At 45.4% G+C, this 12755-nt stretch overlaps 1 protein-coding gene across 2 annotated transcripts in view; it reads right to left on the bottom strand.

Annotated features, from left to right (window-relative positions):
• LOC137344825 (uncharacterized) overlaps positions 1 to 12755 on the bottom strand; it is a 43535-nt gene that overhangs the window by 14703 nt on the left and 16077 nt on the right. For both annotated transcript variants that reach the window (XM_068008014.1, XM_068008006.1), the window contains exon 3: positions 11025 to 11064. The gene's annotated coding sequence lies outside the window, so the exon portion shown is untranslated. The remainder of the gene's footprint in view (positions 1 to 11024; positions 11065 to 12755) is intronic.

Here is a 12755-nt window from a genome sequence, read left to right as displayed (position 1 = left end):
GGATACAGCAAAGGCTATGGGCCCCGACAACATCCCAGCTGTAGTGCTGAAGACTTGTGCTCCAGAACTAGCTGCGCCTCTAGCCAAGCTGTTCCAGTACAGCTGCAACACTGGCATCCACCCGACAATGTGGAAAATTGCCCAGGTATGTCCTGTCCACAAAAAGCAGGACAAATCCAATCCGGCCAATTACCGCCCCATCAGTCTACTCTCAATCATCAGCAAAGTGATGGAAGGTGTCGTCGACAGTGCTATCAAGCTGCACTTACTCACCAATAACCTGCTCACCGATGCTCAGTTTGGGTTCCACCAGGACCACTCGGCTCCAGACCTCATTACAGCCTTGGTCCAAACATGGACAAAAGAGCTGAATTCCAGAGGTGAGGTGAGAGTGACTGCCCTTGACATCAAGGCAGCATTTGACCGAGTGTGGCACCAAGGAGCCCTAGTAAAATTGAAGTCAATGGGAATCAGGGGGAAAACTTTCCAGTGGCTAGAGTCATACCTAGCACAAAGGAAGATGGTAGTGGTTGTTGGAGGCCAATCATCTCAGCCCCAGGGCATTGCTGCAGGAGTTCCTCAGGGCAGTGTCCTAGGCCCAACCATCTTCAGCTGCTTCATGAATGACCTTCCCTCCATCATAAGGTCAGAAATGGGGATGTTCGCTGATGACTGCACAGTGTTCAGTTCCATTCGCAACCCCTCAGATAATGAAGCAGTCCGAGCCTGCATGCAGCAAGACCTGGACAACATCCAGGCTTGGGCTCATAAGTGGCAAGTAACATTCGCGCCAGATAAGTGCCAGGCAATGACCATCTCCAACAAGAGAGAGTCTAACCACCTCCCCTTGACATTCAACGGCATTACCATCGCCGAATCCCCCACCATCAACATCCTGGGGGTCACCATTGACCAGAAACTTAACTGGACCAGCCATATAAATACCGTGGCTACGAGAGCAGGTCAGAGGCTGTGTATTCTGCGGCGAGTGACTCACCTCCTGACTCCCCAAAGCCTTTCCACCATCTACAAGGCACAAGTCAGGAGTGTGATGGAATACTCTCCACTTGCCTGGATGAGTGCAGCTCCAACAACACTCAAGAAGCTCGACACCATCCAAGATAAAGCAGCCCGCTTGATTGGCACCCCATCCACCACCCTAAACATTCACTCCCTTCACCACCGGCGCACTGTGGCTGCAGTGTGCACCATCCACAGGATGCACTGCAGCAACTCGCCAAGGCTTCTTCGACAGCACCTCCCAAACCCGCGACCTCTACCACCTAGAAGGACAAGGGCAGCAGGCGCATGGGAACAACACCACCTGCACGTTCCCCTCCAAGTCACACACCATCCCGACTTGGAAATATATCGCTGTTCCTTCATTGTCGCTGGGTCAAAATCCTGGAACTCCCTTCCTAACAGCACTGTGGGAGAACCGTCACCACACGGACTGCAGCGGTTCAAGAAGGCGGCTCACCACCACCTTCTCGAGGGCAATTATGGATGGGCAATAAATGCCGGCCTTGCCAGCGACGCCCACATCCCGTGAACGAATAAAAAAAAAGTTCACAGATCCCTGAAGGCGGCGGAACAGGTAGATAAGGTAGTAAAGAAGGCATATGGGATACTTGCCTTTTTTAGCCGAGGCATAGAATATAAGAGCAAGGAGGTTATGATGGAGCTGTATAAAACACTGGTTAGGCCACAGCTGGAGTACTGTGTGCAGTTCTGGTCGCCACACTACAGGAAGGATGTGATCGCTTTGGAGAGGGTGCAGAGGAGATTCACCAGGATGTTACCAGGGCTGGAGCGCTTCAGCTATGAAGAGAGACTGGGAAGATTGGGTTTGTTTTCCTTGGAGCAGAGGAGGCTGAGGGGGGACATGATTGAGGTGTACAAAATTATGAGGGGCACAGATAGGATGGATACTAAGGAGCTTTTTCCCTTCGTTGAGGGTTCTATAACAAGGGGGCATAGATTCAAGGTAAAAGGCGGGAGGTTTAGAGGGGATTTGAGAAAGAACTTTTTCATCCAGAGGGTGGTTGGAGTCTGGAACTCACTGCCTGAAAGGGTTGTGGAGGCAGGAACCCTCACAACATTCAAGAAGCATTTGGATGAGCACTTGAAATGCCATAGCATACAAGGCTACGGACCAAATGCTGGAATATGGGATTAGATTAGACAGGGCTTGATGGCCGGCGCGGACACGATGGGCCGAAGGGCCTCTATCCGTGCTGTATAACTCTATGACTCTGTATACATTGGAGTTTCGAACAATGAGAGGTGATCTTATTGAAACATATAAGATCCTGAGGGGATTAGAAGAGGTAGATGCTGAGAGGATGTTTCCCCTTGTGGGAGATACTAGAACTAGGGGACACAGTTTAAAAATAAGGGGCCTTCCATTTAAGACGGAGAGGAGGAGAATTTTTTCCTCTCAGAGGGTCGTGAGTCTGTGGAACTCCCTTCCCCGAGAGCAAGGGAGGCAGGGTGATTGAATATTTTTAATTGTAAACAATTTTACAACACCAAGTTATAGTCCAGCAATTTTATTTTAAATTCACAAGCTTTCGGAGATTTTCTCCTTCCTCAGGCAAATGTTTCAAGATCTCCTTGAAGCCTACGCATTTATACATATTGAACAATAATACATGGTGTTTACAGACTGCCCCTGCAACTGCCCGTTGCCAAGGCAATCACCGTGTTCAGACAGAGAGGTGTTACCTGCAGAACTTCCGAATACACATTCAACAAAAAAACAAACAGGGAAAAAAAACAGAGAAAAAAAAACACAGAGAGAGGCAGAAACATCCGGAAGGCAGAGAGAGCCAGCAAATGACCCATTATATTAAAAACAGATAACATTTGTTCGCTGGTGGGGTAACGTGTAGCGTGACATGAACCCAAGATCCCGGTTGAGGCCGTCCTCATGGGTGCGGAACTTGGCTATCAATTTCTGCTCGACGATTTTGCGTTGTCGTGTGTCTCGAAGGCCGCCTTGGAGTACGCTTACCCGAAGGTCGGTGGATGAATGTCCATGACTGCTGAAGTGTTCCCCGACTGGGAGGGAACCCTCCTGTTTGGCGATTGTTGCGCGGTGTCCGTTCATCCGTTGTCGCAGCGTCTGCATGGTCTCGCCAATGTACCATGCTCTGGGGCATCCTTTCCTGCAACGTATGAGGTAGACAACGTTGGCTGAGTCACAGGAGTATGAACCATGCACCTGGTGGGTGGTGTCATCTCGTGTGATGGTGGTATCTGTGTCGATGATCTGGCATGTCTTGCAGAGGTTACCGTGGCAGGGTTGTGTGGCGTCGTGGACGCTGTTCTCTTGAAAGCTAGGTAGTTTGCTGCGAACGATGGTCTGTTTGAGGTTGGGTGGCTGTTTAAAGGCGAGTAGTGGAGGTGTGGGGATGGCCATAGCGAGGTGTTTGTCCTCATTGATGACATGTTGAAGGCTGCGGAGAACATGGCGTAGTTTCTCCGCTCCGGGGAAGTACTGGACGACAAAGGGTACTCTGTTGGTTGCGTCCCGTGTTAGTCTCCTGAGGAGGTCTATGCGATTTTTTGCTGTGGCCCGTCGGAACTGTCGATCGATGAGTCGAGCGTCATATCCCGTTCTTACTAGGGCGTCTTTCAGCGTCTGTAGGTGTCCATCGCGTTCCTCCTCGTCTGAGCAGACCCTGTGTATTCGCAGGGCCTGTCCATAGGGGATGGCCTCTTTGACGTGGTTAGGGTGGAAGCTGGAAAAGTGGAGCATCGTGAGGTTGTCCGTGGGCTTGCGGTAGAGTGAGGTGCTGAGGTGCCCGTCTTTGATGGAGATTCGTGTGTCCAAGAAAGAAACTGATTCTGAGGAGTAGTCCATGGTGAGCTTGATGGTGGGATGGAACTTGTTGATGTTATCGTGTAGTCTCTTTAGTGATTCCTTGCCGTGGGTCCATAGAAAGAAAATGTCGTCGATGTATCTGGTGTATAGTGTTGGTTGGAGGTCTTGTGCAGTGAAGAAGTCCTGCTCGAACTTGTGTATGAAAATGTTGGCGTATTGGGGTGCGAATTTGGTCCCCATGGCTGTTCCGTGTGTTTGGGTAAAGAACTGGTTATCGAAGGTGAAGACATTGTGATCCAGGATGAAGCGGATGAGTTGTAGGATGGCTTCCGGAGATTGGCTGTTGTTGGTGTTGAGTATTGATGCTGTCGCAGCGATGCCGTCATCGTGGGGGATACTGGTGTATAGTGCCGAGACGTCCATCGTGGTGAGAAGTGTTCCTGGTTCAACTGGTCCGTGGGTACTGAGTTTTTGTAGGAAGTCTGTAGTGTCACGACAGAAGCTGGGGGTTCCCTGTACGATGGGTTTCAGGATGCCCTCGATGTATCCAGAGAGGTTCTCACACAGGAGGAACGCGATGGACACCTACAGACGCTGAAAGACGCCCTAGTAAGAACGGGATATGACGCTCGACTCATCGATCGACAGTTCCGACGGGCCACAGCAAAAAATCGCATAGACCTCCTCAGGAGACTAACACGGGACGCAACCAACAGAGTACCCTTTGTCGTCCAGTACTTCCCCGGAGCGGAGAAACTACGCCATGTTCTCCGCAGCCTTCAACATGTCATCAATGAGGACAAACACCTCGCTATGGCCATCCCCACACCTCCACTACTCGCCTTTAAACAGCCACCCAACCTCAAACAGACCATCGTTCGCAGCAAACTACCTAGCTTTCAAGAGAACAGCGTCCACGACGCCACACAACCCTGCCACGGTAACCTCTGCAAGACATGCCAGATCATCGACACAGATACCACCATCACACGAGATGACACCACCCACCAGGTGCATGGTTCATACTCCTGTGACTCAGCCAACGTTGTCTACCTCATACGTTGCAGGAAAGGATGCCCCAGAGCATGGTACATTGGCGAGACCATGCAGACGCTGCGACAACGGATGAACGGACACCGCGCAACAATCGCCAAACAGGAGGGTTCCCTCCCAGTCGGGGAACACTTCAGCAGTCATGGACATTCATCCACCGACCTTCGGGTAAGCGTACTCCAAGGCGGCCTTCGAGACACACGACAACGCAAAATCGTCGAGCAGAAATTGATAGCCAAGTTCCGCACCCATGAGGACGGCCTCAACCGGGATCTTGGGTTCATGTCACGCTACACGTTACCCCACCAGCGAACAAATGTTATCTGTTTTTAATATAATGGGTCATTTGCTGGCTCTCTCTGCCTTCCGGATGTTTCTGCCTCTCTCTGTGTTTTTTTTTTTCTCTGTTTTTTTTCCCTGTTTGTTTTTTTGTTGAATGTGTATTCGGAGGTTCTGCAGGTAACACCTCTCTGTCTGAACACGGTGATTGCCTTGGCAACGGGCAGTTGCAGGGGCAGTCTGTAAACACCATGTATTATTGTTCAATATGTATAAATGCGTAGGCTTCAAGGAGATCTTGAAACATTTGCCTGAGGAAGGAGAAAATCTCCGAAAGCTTGTGAATTTAAAATAAAATTGCTGGACTATAACTTGGTGTTGTAAAATTGTTTACAATTGTCAACCCCAGTCCATCACCGGCATCTCCACATCATGAATATTTTTAAGGCTGAGTTAGATAGATTTCTGATTAACAAGGGAGTCAAAGGTTATAGTAGGTCGACGGGAAAGTGGGGTTGAGGTCACAGTCAGATCAGCCATGATCTTATCAAATGGCAGAGCAGGCTCGAGGGGCCAAATGGCCTACTCCTGCTCTTAATTCGTATGTTCGTATACAATCTTAATAAAATTGTCAGTGTAATATTACGATACAGTTCCCTTAACTTTAACAGATTAGATACATAGAATCATAGAAAGGTTAAAACACGGAAGGAGGCCATTCAGCCCATTGAGTCCATGCCGGCTCTATGCAAGAGCAATCCTGTCCTATCCCTGTCGCCCTGCAAATTTTTTCCTTTCAATTACTTATCCAGTTCCCTTTTGAAGGCCATGTTTGAATCTGCCTCCACCACCCACTCTGGTAGTGCATTCCAGATCCTAACCACTCTCTGTGTAGGTGATTAGGTGAGTGGGCAAAACTGTGGCAGATGGAGCTCAATGTGGCATATAACCTTTAAATGGGCTGCAAAGCACTCAGAATGCTGAGGCGATCAATCTCTTTGTTCACGAAGGTTCTTCCCACGTCTACCTTCTTAGATGGTGTGTTTCCTCACCATTGGCTCGCATCGAAGTGACTAATTCTATCTTCTTTTATCCTTCCTTGGTGGTCTGGATAGCATGTAATCACTGGCATAATCGTCTGTTTCAACCACTCTTGGTATGTCATTTCAGTGGTCACCTCTCCTGATAAGTTACCTTCATTTGTGAGTCAAGCTTTTTCCAGTAATTGCTACCCAACCCTTAAGAGCGCTTTCTCTGCTCATCTTGACACACCACATGTCTGCTCATTCACGATATTAACAGTTTGAACAGTCCTGGTTGACCACAGTTTGTAAACAAGTCCAGAGTACATGGTGCAGTTCCACTGACTCACAACAGGTTTTCCAAGATATATGTAATGAGACAGGGTTAATTAGTAATTTCACAGTAAAGGATCCTCTGGGGAAGAGTGAACATAATATGATAGAATTTCACATTGAGTTTGAGAGTAACGTACTTAAGTCCAAAACTAGAATCTTAAACTTAAATAAAGCCAATTACATAGGTATGAGGGGCGAGTTGGCTAAGATAGATTGGGAAATTAGATTAAAGGGTATGACGTTTGAAAAGCAATGGCAAACATTTAAAGAAATATTTCAATATTCTCAACAAATATACATTCCATTGAGAAATAAAAACTCCAAAGGAAAAGTGATCAACCCATGGCTAAGTAAAGAAGTTAAGGATAGTATTAAATTAATTTAAGAGGCCTATAATGTTGCCAAGAAGAGTAGCAAGCCTGAGGATTGGGAGAGTTTTACAAACCAGCAAAGGATGTCCAAAACATTGATAAAAAGGGAGAAAATAGAATATGAAAGTAAAATAGCAAGAAATAGAAAAATGGATTGTAAGAGCTTCTACAAGTATGTAAAAAGGAAGAGAGTAGCAAAAGTAAACGTTGGTCCCTTAGAGGCTGAGACAGGAGAAATTATAATGGGGTATCAGGAAATGGCAGATGCGTTAAACAAATATTTTGTATCTGTCTTCATAGTAGAAGACACAAAAAAGCATACCAGAAATAGTGGAGAACCAAGGGGCTAGTGAGAGTGAGGAACTTAAACTAATTAATATCAGTGGAGAAAAAGTACTTGAGAAACTAATGGGACTAAAAGCCAATAAATCTGGCGCAAAAATAAAACAGAAAAGGTGGCTCAACCGTGGCTTACAAAAGAAATTAGGGATAGTATTAGATCCAAAGAGGAGACATACAAAATTGCCAGAAAAAGCAGCAAGCCTGAGGATTGGGAGCAGTTCAGAATTCAGCAAAGGAGAACAAAGAGATTGATTAAAAGGGGAAAAATAAAGTTTGAGAGTAAACTACCAGGGAACATAAAAACTGACAGTAAAAGCTTCTATAAATATGTCAAGAGAAAAAGATTAGTGAAGACAAATGTAGGTCCCCTACAGCCAGAAATGGGGGAAATTATAACGGGGAACAAAGAAATGGCAGAACAATTAAACACATACTTTGGTTCTGTCTTCACAAAGGAGGACACAAATAATCTCCTGGAAATGTTAGGGAACCAAGGATCTAGTGAGAGGGGGAACTGAAGGAAACCAGTATTAATAAAAAGAAGTGCTAGCGAAATTAATGGGGCTAAAGGCTGAGAAATCCCCAGGGCCTGATAATCTACATCCCAGAGTACTAAAGGAAGTGGCCCTGGAAATAGTGGATGCATTGGTGATTATCTTCCAAAATTATATAGACTCTGGAACATTTCCTACAGATTGGTGGGTGGCAAATGTAACCTCACTATTTAAAAAAGGAGGGAGAGAAAAAACAGGGAATTACAGACCAGTTAGCCTAACATCAGTAGTGGGGAAAATGCTAGAGTATTATAAAAGATGTGATAACAGAACACTTGGAGGGTATTAATGGGATTGGACAAAGTCAGCATGGGTTTATGAAAGGGAAATCATGCTTAACAAATCTACTGGAGTTTTTTGAGGATGTAACTAGTAGAATAGATAGGGGAGAACCAGTGGATGTGGTGTATTTGGATTTTCAGAAGGCTTTTGATAAGGTCCCACACAAGAGGTTAGTATGCAAAATTAAAGCACATGGGATTGGGGGGAATATACTGGCATGGATTGAGAATTAGTTGACAGACAGGAAACAGAGAGTAGGTATAAACGGGTCTTTTTCCGGGTGTCAGGCAGTGACTAGTGGGGTACTGCAGGGATCAGTGCTTGGGCCCCAGCTATTCACAATATATATCAATGATTTGGATGAGGGAACGGAATGTAACATTTCCAAGTTTGCAGACGACACAAAGCTGGGGTGGAATGTGAGCTGTGAGGAGGATGCAAAGAGGCTCCAATGTGATTTAGACAAGTTGGGTGAATGGGCAAGAACATGGCAGATGCAGTATAACGTGGATAAATGTGAGGTTATCCACTTTGGTTGTAAAAACAGAAAGGCAGATTATTATCTGAATGGTGATAGATTGGGAAAAGGGGAGGTGCAACGAGACCTGGGTGTCCTTGTACACCAGTCGCTGAAAGCGAGCATTCAGGTGCAGCAAGCAGTTAGGAAGGCGAATGGTATGTTGGCGTTCATTGCAAGAGGATTTGAGTACTGGAACAGGGATGTCTTACTGAAGTTGTACAGGGCCTTGGTGAGACCACATCTGGAGCATTGTGTGCAGTTTTGGTCTCTTTATCTGAGGAAGGATGTCCTTGCCATGGAGGGAGTGCAACGAAGGTTTACCAGACTGATTCCTGGGATGGCAGGACTGACGTATGAGGAGAGATTCGGTCGACTAGGCCTATATTTACTAGAGTTTAGAAGAATGAGAGGTGATCTCATCAAAACATATAAAATTCTAACAGGACTAGACAGACTAGATGCAGGGAGGATGTTCCCGATGGCTGGGGAGTCCAGAACCAGGGGTCACAGTCTCAGGATACGGGGTATGCCATTTCGAACCAAGATGAGGAGAAATTTCTTCACTCAGAGGGTGGTGAACCTGTGGAATTCTCTACCACAGAATGCAGTTGAAGCCAAGTCATTCGATGTATTCAAGAAGGAGATAGATATATTTCTTAATGCTAAAGGGATCAAGGGATATGGGGAAAAAGCGGGAACAGGGTACTGAGTTAGACGATCAGCCATGATCATTTTGAAAGGCGGAGCAGGCCCGAAGGGCCGAATGGTCTACTCTTGCTCCTATTTTCTATGTTTCTATGTTTTTTAATCCCCTGGACCTGATGGCTTACATCTGCGAGTTCTAAAAGAGGTGGCTGCAGAGATAGTGGATGCATTGGTTATGATCCTCCAAAATTCCTTCGATTCTAGAATGGTCTCAGCAGATTGGAAGGTAGCAAATGTAACATCGCTATTCAAGAAAGGAGGGAGAGAGAAAACAGGGAACTACAGGTCAGTTAACCTGACATCAGTCGTTGGGAAAATGCTGGAATCTATTATTAAAGAAATGGTAACAGGGCATTTAGAAAATAATAATATGATTAGGCAGAGTCAACATAGTTTTATCAAAGGGAAATCATGTTTGACAAATTTATTGGAGTTTTTTGTGGATGTAACTAGCAAGGTAGATAAAGTGGAACCAGTGGATGTCGTATATTTGGATTTTCAAAAGGCATTTGATAAGGTGCCACATAAAAGGTTGCTGTGCAAGTTGGGGTTGGGGCTAACATATTAGCATGGATAGAGGATTGGTTAACAGACAGAAAACAGAGAGTAGATAAACGGGTCATTCTCATCTTGGCAGGCTGGAACTAGTGGGGTGCCACAAGGATCAGTGCTTGGGCCTCAGCTATTTACAATCTATATTAATGACTTAGATGAAGGGACCGAGTGTAATGTATCCAAGTTTGCTGACGATACAAAGCTAGGTGGGAAAGTAAGCTGTGAGGAGGACACAGAGTCTGCAAAGGGATATTGATAGGTTAAGTGGGTGGGCAAGAAGGTGGCAGATGGAGTTTGATGTGGGGAAATGTGAGGTTATTCACTTTGGTTGGAAGAATAGAAGAACAGAATATTTTTTAAATGGTGAGAAACTATTAAATGTTGGTGTCCAAGAGAGACTTGGGTGTCACAAACACAAAAACTTAGCATGCAGGTACAGCAAGCAATTAGGAAAGCAAATGGCTTGTTGGCCTTTATTGCAAAGGGGTTGGAATACAAGAAGTCTTACTACGATTGTACAGGGCTTTGGTGAGACCTCACCTGGAGTACTGTGTACAGTTTTGGTCTCCTTACCTAAGGAAAGATATACCTGCCTTAGAGGCGGTCATTAAATTAATTCCTGGGATGAGAGGGTTGTCCTATGAGGAGAGGTTGAGTAGAATGGGCCTATACTCTCTGGAGTTTAGAAGAATGAGAGGTGATCTCATTGAATCATTTATGATTCTGAAGGGCTTGACAGGGTAGATGCTGAGAGGTTGTTCCCCCATGCTGGAGAGTCTAGAACTAGGGGGCATAGTCATAGGATAAGGGGTCGGCCATTTAAGATTGAGATGAGGAGGAATTTCTTCACTCAGTGGGTTGTGAATCTTTGGAATTCTCTATCCCAGAGGGCTGTGGATGCTGAGTCATTGAATATATTCAAGGCTGAGATAGAGAGATTTTTGGACTCTAAGGGAATCAAGGGATATGGGGATCGGGCAGGAAAGTGGGGTTGAGGTTGGAGATCAGCCATGACTGATTGAATGGCAGAGCACACTCGAGGGGCCGTATGGCCTACTCTTGCTCCTATTTCTTATGTTCTTATGTCTGCTGACCCACACAAGTCTTTTCATGATATGTCAAATAATGTCAAAAAATGCCGAGTAATTGTCTCAAAATCCTCCAGAGGGAACTCACCTAAACTGGCCTGCGGCACACCCAGCTGCAAAATGAGAACCTGTATAGAAAGGGAGGAACAATTTATTTACAAAAACAACAACAACTTGCACTTATTTAACGTGGTAAAATGTCCCAAGGCGCTTCACAGGAGCGATTATCAAAAAAATTTGACACGGAGCCAGATAAAGGGATATTAGGACAGGTGACCAAAAGCTTGAGGTAGAGAGGCAGAGATGCTTAGGAAGGAAATTCCAAAGCTTAGGGCGGAAACAATGATGACATTTGAATTGGTTTTGCAGGTAGAATAGTGGAGGTTAAAAACCTGAGATTCATTTAAGATCCAGCTAAGATGGACTGAAAGGCCTCCTATATGTGTATTTAGGTGTTTACTCTCTTCACCCACCAAGCCTGTGCCGGCTCTTTGCCAGAGCAATCCAAAACTAACTGCCCCGCTCTCTCCCCATAGTGCAGTACCTTCTTCTGCTTCAAATGTTTATCTAATCTTTCCTTCAAATATGCAATGGTCTCTGACTCAACTGGCCCTCTGGTAAAGCTTTCCAACTCTCTGCATCAAGAAATTTCTCCTGACCTCTTTCCTCACACTCTTAGCAATAATTGATGAATTCTTGTCACTGACTTGCCAACCAGAAAAAGTAGTTGTTCCCTATTCACACTGTTAAACTGCTACTTAATTTTAAAAGTCTTTATTAAACCTCTCCTTAGCCTTCTCTGCTCCGGTGGAAAAAGTCAGAGTATCTCAAGTCTTCTTTTATGTTGTGTTCTTGTGTAACTGGCCCATGTACACAAGAACTGCACATTCCTGACCAGGGACCAATGAAAGGGACATGGACATTTGAATGACTGACCTTTGATTAAGGCTGGTTTCAGTTGTTTCATTTTCATTGTATGTGATTGTAGAAAGGAACAGTTCTGGTAGCTGCTGGCAACATGTAACCTTTCATCTCTGCTGCTCCAATACAAAAGTGCTGGTGCACAAGAGTGGCACAGGACTAACATTACAATTAAATTTATCTAATGGTAGCAAGAACACTATCAAAGTGCTTCACAACTGTAAGATGGGCTGGTTTGAGGGGTGATCTAATGGAGGTATTTAAAATGATTAAGGGATTCAATTGGGTAGATACAGAGAAACTATTTCCTCTGGTGGGGGAATCCAGAACAAGGGGGCATAATCTTAAAATTAGAGCTAGGCCATTTAGGAGCGAAACCAGGAAACACTTTCACACAAAGGGTAGTGGAAATCTGGAACTCTCTACCCCCAAAGGCTGCGAATGTTGGGTCAATTCAATTTTCAAGACTGAGATCACTAGATTTTTGTTGGGCAAGGGTATCAAGGGATTATGGAACAAAGGTGGTTAAATGGAGTTGAGGTATCATAGAATCGTGGAATGATACAGCACAGAAGGAGGCCATTCGGCCCATCGTGCCTGTGCTGGCTCTTTGAAAGAGCTATCCAATTAGTCCCACTCCCCTGCTCTTTCCCCATAGCCCTGCAAATTTTTCCCCTTCAAGTATTTATTCAATTCCCTTTTGAAAGTTATTATTGAATCTGCTTCCACCACCCTTTCAGACAGTGCATTCCAGATCACAACAACTTGCTGAGTAACATTTTTTTTTCCTCGTTTGCCTCTGGTTCTTTTGCCAATTACCTTCAATCTGTGTCCTCTGGTTACTGACCCTTCCATCACTGGCAACAGTTTCTCCTTTACTCTATCAAAACCCTTCATG

This window comes from Heptranchias perlo, chromosome 2 (assembly GCF_035084215.1).
Source record: "Heptranchias perlo isolate sHepPer1 chromosome 2, sHepPer1.hap1, whole genome shotgun sequence".
Lineage (NCBI taxonomy): Eukaryota > Metazoa > Chordata > Chondrichthyes > Hexanchiformes > Hexanchidae > Heptranchias > Heptranchias perlo.
The sequence above is the reverse complement of the archived record's forward strand: the minus strand, read 5'-3'. Positions and strand labels throughout refer to the sequence as shown.